We start from the raw sequence: 11,195 nt of genomic DNA on the forward strand, positions 1-11,195 counted from the left end.
ACATGATCCGAGTTATGAATTATTAATAATTGAGATTTTAAAAAAAAATTATAGAGAGAAAAAGAACATCTCAGATTCCGAAAAGTCATGTTTAAGCTTCCTCTCAAATATTGAAGTGAGATAAGATGGTTTTAACTTTTTGAGAGATTTGATAGTTGTGAATCCACCAATTATTGCATAGTATTTATAATGATAAAGTATGATTGAAAATAAAGAACTACATATTTTATCTTTCAATTTTTCTGTGATTCTTATTAAATACAATAATAAAATAGTTAATATATGTTAGCTCTATCGTATTGTTGTACAAGAAATTAAAAAGAAAACTTAGTTGTCCGGCAATTAAAAAATATATATAGTTTTGAATTGGTTGAAATTGGTTCAATTGGTTATAATCGGTTTGAATCGGTCGATTGAAGTGGTTCGGTGAACGATTTAAAAAGTTCACTAAAACTGGTTTGATTTCTGACCGATTCAATTTGAATTGGCCTGAATCAAACCGTTTTTTTCGAGTCTTGATATGATTTGTTGGACATCATTAAATGTGCTAGGGCTTACATTCATTTTTCCAAAATCTACCTCAGAGGTCGAGCAGATAAAACTCATATTTGAGTTTTGTGAAATTTTCTCATTGTGTAGTGCACAGTGAGTATTGACATAGTCGGAGTTGGATTTTCCTAAATCTGACTCCGACTTCGACTTTTATAGGCTCCGATTTGACTCTAACTCCTACTTGTCGAAGCGGAGTCGGATTTGGGTTTTCTTTTTTAGTTTCATATTTAGCCCATTTTTAAAAAAGAATTTTTTGTTAGCTTTCAAATTTTAGTTTTCTAAAAATTAACGACTACAAATAAATCATTGATTGCTAATTTATTTCTATACTAATTATCTAACTTATTTTTATACTAGATTTATACTATAGTGTCTAATTACATTTTATCATACTATAGTATTACATATTATTTCAATGTCTAATTACATGTTATTATACTATAGTATTATGTGTTATTAACTTATTATATTTGACTTATTTCTATACTAGTGTCTAACTTATTTCTATACTTAGACTTATATTATAGTGTCTAATTACATGTTATTATACTATTGTATTACATGTTATTATATTATACTAGTATCTAACTTATTTATAATTTTTTTCTACACTAGACTTATTTCTAGTGTCTAATTACATGTTATTATACTTTGTCAAATTAGTATTTTGTATTATTAACTTATTATACTAGGCTTATTTCAATATTAGTGTCTAACTTATTTCTATACTTGATTATGTATAGTAGTAATACTATGATGTTTATATATACGAAACTATTATTAGTGTATTTACATTATAGTATAAGTATATTATTTTATAATAATTAGCTCATACTAGTATATTTTAAGTTTAACTATATAAGTTCTAGTTATATAACTATATAAATATACTAGTATATATGATAAATATATAAATAAATAAATATTTTTATAACATATGTACAATATCAGAGCCGAAGTCGAGTTCAGAGGGCGAAGTTAGAGTCGGAGTCGAAGCCTAAAGTCGAAGTCGGATTGGATCGGAGTTGGAGTCGGTCCAGCGACACCTCCAACTTCGACTTCGATTGAAAAATTAAAAAAAAAATCCAACTCTGACTCCGTTTTGTTGGAGATGGAGTAGAATTGGATTAGGAGTTGAATTTTTGATTTTTTGCTTAGCCCTAGTGCCCATTTTCTAGACTAATGCAAGTATTTGGCATTTTTGTCTTCTTGATCGTTCATTCTAGGTTTGAGTTTTATGTTTTTTTCCTCAAAAGGAATTATTGCAAATTAAAAAAAGCTATTATTTATTAGCATTTTTACAAACCCAACACATTTCTAATTTGTCTTTGTTGGCATAACCTAATAGTATGATACTTGCAAATTTACTCGCATAACCTAATTTCTATTGTCATTGTTGGCGTTGAAATTTTTGCCATGCTGGAAATGGAGAAGGAAATAAAATGTTGTTGAATCTCCTACATTGGTAATTAGCAGTAAAATGACATGACTTCGGAATCTACATAACAAAATACAATACTTTCCAGTCTATGTGGTATTTAAACCAAAAATAACTTAAAATGACATGAACTTTTCAAAAGCAAGGTGGTGAGTTATATTCCAAGTAGAGAGGCATCTATAGTAAAAACTCCCTAAAGAGCTAAAATTTTGAAGTGACTCTCCTTCTCTAGCGCCTCCCCGAAACACATGTATGAAATTAAGAGCCATTCTCAGCAATGGATAGAGAATTAGAGCCATGGATGAAGGCTGAAGGACTTGGAACTAAACCGAATCACCATAGCTACTCAACTTCATCCTCCGGCCCCATGGTACAATGCAAGTCGATTGACAAGGGAAAAGCTTCTACATCACAGTTGGATTCGGAATAAGTAACTTGCTGCTGGGAACCGAGTCCATCCAAGCAAATTGATAAAAACAGCCCCATCAATGTACACAGCCTCAAAGAAGCATTGGACAGGAACAAACCATCACCAGAAATTCATAGAGGAATGAATGGAGATGAGCCACTCTACTGTTCCACTGATGACCAAGCCTATTGTGCAACTCGAGTCCCTCTCCACTCTCCTCCAACTTGGTGAGTCAGCTTTCCCCTCGCATTAATGTTAGTAAAATGCTGCCAGCACACACCACCAATGAACACTTGACATCACGACCCCTTATCAACTCCCCATCCCCTGAATCGGCCATCACCTCTTTGCCATGAGCAACACACTGAATGCAAAGAACATGGAGGAGCAAAGGAGGAGGGTCCCCAACCAGCCAGGAAGAAAAGAAGGCTGGAACCGGAAGGACTCAAAAGCGAAAACATTCATCTAGATAAGATTCTACAAAGCATAAAAAAATACTCAACTAAGAAGAAAAGTGGAGCACAGAAAAAACACACTCATAGAGTCAAAAGGAAATTTCCAACTGCAGCTCATACTCTCAAGTCAGGGACTACAGTGGAATGGAAAATCACTGAAATGGTGGCAGGGGCAAACCAGAAAATGCCCCCATCAGAGACATGAAGCTAGTCTCCTAGAACTGTCGAGGATTAGCTCACCCCTTGGCAACAAGAACAATACGAGCTCTTATTAGGGACTATGATCCAGATGCTATTTTTTTGAGTGAAACCAAAACCACTATTGAGGAAACCGAAGAGCTTGTTAGAAGCATAGGTTCTCATTTTTTATTTTTTATTTTTTAATATACCCATCCAGAAGGAAAACATGGAGGGCTTTTGCTTATTTGGAGGGGTAATGATACCCTTGCAACCAGTTCACTACTCCTTTACTACTTATACTATATTTGAAATTTTTTATATTTTTATCATTTTCTTTTAAGTATTTTTTTAACATCCTTAATTATTAAAAAAAATTAAAAAAATATATAATTTTACTAATAGCCACTTTCTTAACCATTAAATAAAATTAAAAATTAAAAAAAAATCGAATATAAAAAGAGTAGTAAATGGATAGTAGAAGAGTAGTAATCCTATCATTTTCCTATTTTTTTGGAGACCTGAGTTTCACTTTGATGTAGTAAACATTTCTAATAATATTATCAGTTATGTTTTGGTGTAGTATGGTGTAAATACTTCTAGTTACTTCTTGTCCCTGGTTTACGGTCCAGTTACTGGCAACTGAGAGATCAATTTTGGAAAAACATGTCAGCTATTTCCAAATCTTACTTAGGGCCCTGGATTTGTATTTGAGATATGAATGATATTTGCACCCAAAATGAGAAAAGAGGAGGTTGCCTCTCCCCTTTCACAACTCATAAACACCTAACGAAGTTTATCCATAAAGAAGGCTTAATAGACTTAGGTTTTCAGGGCTCTCCTTACGCTTGGTCTAACAAATATGAGGGGAAGGCCAACATCAGTGAGAGGCTAGACAGAGGGTTGGCAAATGTCCATTGGAGAGTATTTTCCCCAACACCAATATCACCCACGTACCCACGACCTCATTTTGACCATCACCTCGTTTTCTCAACACCAACAGTACTCTTGCAAATAGGAGCGTAATCAGTTCAATTTTATACATTTTTTAGAATCGAACCGGTATATACTGGTATTAAATTTAAAAACCGATGCCGGATTAATTCACTAGCGAAATTTGAATTTCCAGTTTTTTCAATTTCGGTCCTATTTTTCCAGTTTTACGGATTATATATGTTAGAATAATATGATGTTTACATATATTAAATAATTAGTCTATTTATCTCATAGTATAAGTACATTATTTTATACTAATTAACATATATTAGTATAGTATTGAATTTAACTAGAGTCTATATAAGTTCTAGACATTTTATATATATGGTCAAATGTGTAAAAATGTATTTACAAAAAAAGTATATATTATAATTTATTATACCAAAAATGTATTTATCCTTTCTATATGTATATATTTAAAGTATATTTATATTAATAACTTAATATTTATGTTATGTTTAAGATTAAAATTTATATATTATATTAATTAACAATTTAGCATATAATATATATAATATAAAAAACTATAAATATATATACTGGTTTGATTCGGTTTAAATCTATTTTCAAAATATGAAAATTGGTACCACATCGATTTAGGACCGGTTTCAATATTTAAGAACTAGTACCGCCCCAAACCGCTTACAAACTGGGAGGGTTCGGTCTGGCTCGGCTCAACCAGTTTTTTTTTTTTTTTAATATATATATTTTTTTAACACCCCTACTTGCAAACCTTCCCAAACAAATATGACGACTTCTGGTTCAGAGACCCAAGTTGTTTAACAACCATATTCATTGCGTGGAATCCACCCACTTCATGGTACCCCTATCTATATCCTCACGGAAAAACTTCCATGCGGTTAAAAAACCCATTAAAGCTTGGAACTACAATCACTTTGGTCACATAAACAGAAAATCAAAGTGCTCAATCTAGAGATTGCGTTCAGTGATTGGGCCCCATATATGATAACAAAGCCAGAGAAGAAGGTCTGTAGATAGCCCTCCAAGAATGGATAAAAATAGAAGAAGCTTTGTGGAAGCAAAAGTCACGACAGCAATGGCTCTCATCTAGTGATCTAAGTACCAAATACTTTCATGCAACCACGGTGATAAGATGATACAGAAATTTCATTGATATGCTCAAGGATGAAGAAGGAAATTGGAGATTGGGATGCACTGACATTGGAGAACTCTTTTTGAATCACTTCAAAAAAGATATTTACATTTAGCAACCCTAAATCTTCTCTGCTCCTCACATCGGTCATTGATATAACTGATAATTCTTTTCTTTGTAGCATCCTAAAAAGCTCTGAGATCAAGGAGATCACAAAGCTCTTGGACCGATGGTATGACAACAAATTTGTTCAAATTGAGTTAGTAGATCACAAGCAAAGAAATCATAGCTGATGTGCAATACTTTTTTCAACATGGCCATCTTCTACATGAGATAAATCATACTCATATTACTCTCATTCCCAAAAATGAAGCCCCAATCAATGTGAGTAGTTACCGCCCTATTAGCTTGTGCAATGTCACCTACAAAATGATCTAAAAAATTCATGGGGGCAGACTCAAAACAGTGCTTCACAAAATAATCTCTCCTTTGCAAGCTACTTTTGTCCATGGGAGAGTAATCTAAGAAAACTCTATTATAGCTCATGAAATCTTTCACAAAATTCGCCACAAACAAGGCAAACGTGTAACCATGACTATTAAAGTGGACATGGTGAAAGCTTTTGATAGAATGAAATGAGATTTTGTCCATGGGAGAGTAATCTAAGAAAACTCTATTATAGCTCATGAAATATTTCACAAAATTCGCCACAAACAAGACAAACGTGTAACCATGACTATTAAAGTGGACATGGTGAAAGCTTTTGATAGAATGAAATGAGATTTTATTCTTTATGCCCAAGAATGCCTTGGTTTCAGCCATAAATGGACCCAATTGGTTAAAAAATGCATCGCCATCCCCAAATATTCCATCCGCCTCAATGGCTCTTCCTTTGTTTTTTTCTCTCCCTCTTGAGGCATTCTACAAAGAAATCCTCTATCCCCCTTCATATTTATCATAGGAACATAAGTTTTATCCCGTTTACTCACCAAAGTAGGAACTTCAAACCTTCTCCATGGAATCAAAATAACACCATCATGCCCTTCTATCAGTCACCTCCTCTTTGTTGATAATCTCATCCTCTTTGTGAAAGCAACCTGCAAGAAGCAAACACTATCCAATCCACTCTTTTCATTTACATGTCATAGTCAGGTCAAAGCATCAACAATAGCAAATCCATTGTCTTCATCAGCAACAACGCTCCCCCAGACAGCCTTGTCCCTCCTTAACACAATGCATCTGAAAAAATTACACGCAAAAAAAAAAAAAAAAAAAAAAACTTTGATTACCCCTTGTCCTTGCACGAAACAAAGATGAAACTTTCAAAGCTATCAAAAATCTCATCACTTCAAAACTTGAAAGTTGGCAAGCAAAACTACTTTCCCAAGTTGCTAGAACCACACTCATCACCTCAGTAGCCTCAACCATTCCTTTCTACTGTATGTCCTCTTTTCTTCACTCAAATAGCTTTTGCAATGATTTAGATATTATTCTCATGAGATTCTGGTGGGGTTACAAATTAGACCATGAAAAGAACCCTTTCTTAAAAAGTTGGGACTCTTATCTATTATTCAAAACCAATGGACGGTCTAGGTATTCAAAAGATGCAAAACTTGAATCTCTCTCCTATCAAAACTTAGTTGGCAGCTCAATGTAGGTAGCAATAAACTTTGGGCTACCAATATAAAAAATGAACACTTCCTAGAATCCAAAGTCAAGCCTTCGGATTTTGCAAAACCAAGCCCATTATCTTTTAGGGAGCCCACTACATTGTTAAGAATGATCGTTCTATTAAAGCATTAATCGACAATTAGATCTCCCAATTCCCTCCAAACTCTCTCAATCCCAACCCAAACACCTCAACCTTAGTATCTACCTTCCTTCAAAACAATCTAAAGCAATCAGATAGATGTAAACTTAATTCTCAAGATTCATCTTCCTCAACATAACAACAATGATGAACTCATTTGGGCCCCATCCTTCTCTGGTAAGTTTTCTATCAAATCCACCTACAACCTCATCACCAATCATACAATCCCTCTTCAAACCTTAGATAACCACACAACTCACTGGAAAAACTTTGGAAACTCAAAGTTCAAATTCACCTCAAACTCTTACTTTGGGAAATCAACTGGAACTCCCTTCGTAAAAAAAGCAACATAGCCTCTCGCCTCCAACTCCCACCTACTTCTGACATCTTGTGTCCCCTGTGACATATCTCCCCAGACACCTTGGAACAAAATTTTCTAAATTGCCATTACTGTTGTGTTATTGGCGCCAATCCCCATGGCCAATCAATATTGAACCTTTCTCTATACATTTTACTCAAAACTTGGATCAATATTATCATCTCTCCCAATCCCACTCTAAACCTCCCCCCTGATTTGATCCATTAGTTCCAAATCTTTGCATCCATAGCCATGGATCAAATTTGGATGTTCCAAAACAAAACCAACCAAAGGCAAACTATCCCTTTCTACTGTTGATATTTCAATTAAAGTCGATTGCATTTCCAAATAACATACCCTAGCCTGGTTGCAAAAACCCAAAATTCTCAATTCTCCAATAAACACAATGGACAACCACCCCATCCCCCCCCCCCCCCCCCCTCTCATGGTTTTATGAAGATTAACTATGATGCTGCTATTCGAGAAAGCTTAACCATCATAACATGTATTTGCAGCTAGAGCATATTCTCTCAAGTCCTGGGCCAAAAGCATCCAAGCATCCTCCCCCCTTTATGGAGATGCACAAGCAGCAATATTAGCTATCAAAAAGGCTCTGGTGCTCAAAGGCAATTTCATTATTCTAAAAGGAGACTCCCTATTGGTTCATATAGCTCTTAGCAACTAATTTGAAGAAGTCAATTAGTCCATCCTAACCATCATTGAGGATTGTAGACAACATATCAAGCATCTCAAGGATTGGAGATCTGTATATGTTTCCTAGAGTGTCTACCATAAGGCACATGAGCTTGCTCAAAGGGCTACTAACTCACTCCGATGTAACATCTTTACCCAAGACCCAGTCACACGACTCTCTATAGTTGACTCATAATGAATTTGATCCCCCTTAGCTCATTTTTTTGTATTCTTTATTAGCTACTCTACTTTACTTATATATATTTTTTGTTTGAGGAAAAGAAATTTTTTGTTTGAGGAAAAGAAAAGAAGGAGAAAGGCATTTTGACCAAAGAAAAGCATGGATTCCTTCTGAAAAATTTTTATTTCACTCCTTAACGATAGATCTAGTATTATTAGGGGAAGAACAGAGTCGCTAAAGGAAAACTGGTAAAGTGAAGAAAAAAAACTTAAGGTGGAATGTCGATAACCATTAGCCTGAGAGAGCAGAGTCAGAGCACTGTGAATGTCAATACCAATTTTGGCTTCAGCTTTCTCCAAGTCTTTGTGGTTAAACTGAGCGTCTGGGTAAACTCAAATAGGGCTTTTCTAGACTAAGCTTGGGCGGATACAATCAATGGGAACAACCTCTATAGTGACCATATCATCAATAGAGTTAGCATGGATAAAAGCAAACTCTATGCTAAGTAAATACATTGTCAAATCAATTCCTTCTTGCACTAATAGGATTCTAGGCTTTAGCTCTGCAATTATAGGTACATGTCTGGTCAAAACACCCATTTGCGCTCTTGTTACTAGTAAGAGCATCATGATATATCTATACTTGTAAAAAAAAAAGGAGTATATTCCCTACTTAGTAGTAATTCATGTAATAGAATGGATGGATTTACCCTTGAGGTCTTTAATGGTTTTTGTAGTGTTCTGCAACAAATTTTTCCTTTTTTTTTTTGTAATTTTTGGTATCGCTACCCTGTTGTTTGATGAGTTTTCAGGTGTGTCCTTTTACCAAAAATGCCATCGCTTTTGGTGTTGTGTGAGTTGTTTGGAGGTCTCTCTTTCGGTATCCCTTACAGTTGTTTATAGTTATTTAGTAAGATAAATATATTTGTAGTCTAACGACCACTGTACTGGATCTTAAAGTTATCACAAAAATGTAAGTAAAATTCAAATTCTGATCCTTTTGAAGACGTACCTCTTCAATTACGAGAGAATATTCTTTACCAATTTTACCTATTCTCACAATTTTTCCTCTCGAGTTTTCTCTAAATGTCAAGTGCCTCATACCTTTGGTTTTAAGAGTGATGAATTTAATTTTATCTCTGGTCAAAGGTCTTGAGTATGATCCACAGTCTAGAAACTATTTATTTCTGCTTATAGAAAACTGCACGCATACCCACAAAAATAATTAAATGATTTTTCTTAGTACACATGATCTTTTGAGTCCTTCATTTATTAGTATTTAGAAGAAATATATTTTTAGCTACCCATACAATCATAATAGTCATGTTTTGTTTCTTTTAGTTACCTGATAATTATGACTATTTTTTTATTTTAAAACTGCAGATAGCTTGTAACATATATGAATAACATGAATAATTTTAATAATATCTTTATTTGAAGAATTTTTTTTTATAAAGAGATTTTTGAGTATTAGTATTTGATTTACAAGATTTATTAAAGAAGTTTTGTAAGGTTTGGATTTTTGTTTTAGCATATATTCTAGACCTACATTGTCAAGATGATCCTTTGATTTCCAAGAAAATTTTCAAAATTTATTTTTATACAGTAAAATTTTCAACAATCTTTTCTAATTTTGTCACATTTTTCTTTAAGTCACGATCTTTACTTTCTGAAATGGTATTTTCATTTCTTCTTAAAGAAGAGTTTTTATTTTACATAACAGTGTATTTAATATCCAACTTTTTAAGTTCCTCATTTACATCTTCAAAAGCATTATGCAATTCCTCATACGAAGGATTTTCAATTAAAATATTGTCAAGAGTTATTACCTCAAGGTCATCTGAAGCCATAATAAAAACATTTGCCGCTTCTTAATTGCTTGGTTCGCTGTTTGATCCACTTGATTCATCACTCAAAGTAGCTTTCATTGGTTTTTTTGCTTTTGTTTTGACCTTTCTTTAGTAGTGGACATTCTGTCTTGGTATGTCCAGACTTATTATACTTTTAATATGTTGAAAAATACCTTTGAGGAGTTTTCTGGAAAAGGTCTTTATCTCTATTCAAGAATCTCTAAAATCTTTTTTTTAACATTGAGATATCTTCATCTTTGTCATGGTTTTTTTCATTTTCTTCACTTTTGCTTTCCTGCGGAATAACTTTCAGCGTCAAGTTTTTCTTCAACTTGCCTTCTTCATCTCGTCCTTTTAATGTATCATGGGTATTAAGTGACCTAATAAGTTTATTTATCTCGAGTTTAGAGAGATCTTTCACTTCAAGAATCGCCTAACTTTTGGTTCTGAACTTCTAGAGAGAGAGTTGAGAATTTTTCTTATGATAAAAATATGAATATAAAATACTAAGTAGTTGAATATCTAAAGAGTAAGGATAAGAGAGATTGAAACTCAACATTTTAAAAAGTTCAGCCCCACTACCCATGTCCTTGCCTCAAGGAGATTAGGTGGAGATGGTTTCTTATTACACATTTAAACAATCATGATTTAAGGAATTCTCGTAGAATATATTCTACACTTACAATCACCGTTTGAGTGGTGATTCAACAGTTTTTACGTGTAGAACTCATACTATAATCACAAAGATTATGCACACTCTTTTACAATTACACAAAAGATGATAATGTGCATTAGAGTACACTGTTCAGTGAGTGAAATGAAAAGACACAGTGCAAACTATATATATTTCAAAATGAATAAGTGATAAACCTCAATACTAGAAAAGTGGGACTGAGAGCTTTCGATGAATGGGTGTTGAAAAGTTTGTAATTGTCATGTATCTTTAGAAAATCTCAAATAAGTTATTTATAGACATAAGAGGGACTTCTTATTCACATTTAAAAGCTTCTTTCTATTTTAACAAATGTAAAAAAAATAATATAACTCACTTTTCAATATTTTCAAACATATCATGCTTTTTTTTTGAAAAAATGACATTAGTCGTTTTTCAAATTTCAAATTTTCAAACATTCAAACATATCATGCACATGTGAAAAATGACA

General features: G+C 33.4%; 1 long non-coding RNA gene across 1 annotated transcript; it reads right to left on the bottom strand.

The window, feature by feature from the left end:
• Positions 1-5,910: 5,910 nt before the first annotated feature.
• LOC121234107 lies at positions 5,911-6,975 on the bottom strand. The gene is made up of 2 exons (XR_005934304.1): positions 6,552-6,975; positions 5,911-6,380 (listed from the first exon to the last, which is right to left on the bottom strand). It is a non-coding gene; the product is annotated as an uncharacterized LOC121234107 (long non-coding RNA).
• Between the last annotated feature and the right edge of the window lie 4,220 nt (positions 6,976-11,195).

This window comes from Juglans microcarpa x Juglans regia, chromosome 6D (genome assembly GCF_004785595.1).
Source record: "Juglans microcarpa x Juglans regia isolate MS1-56 chromosome 6D, Jm3101_v1.0, whole genome shotgun sequence".
In the NCBI taxonomy this organism is placed as follows: domain Eukaryota; kingdom Viridiplantae; phylum Streptophyta; class Magnoliopsida; order Fagales; family Juglandaceae; genus Juglans; species Juglans microcarpa x Juglans regia.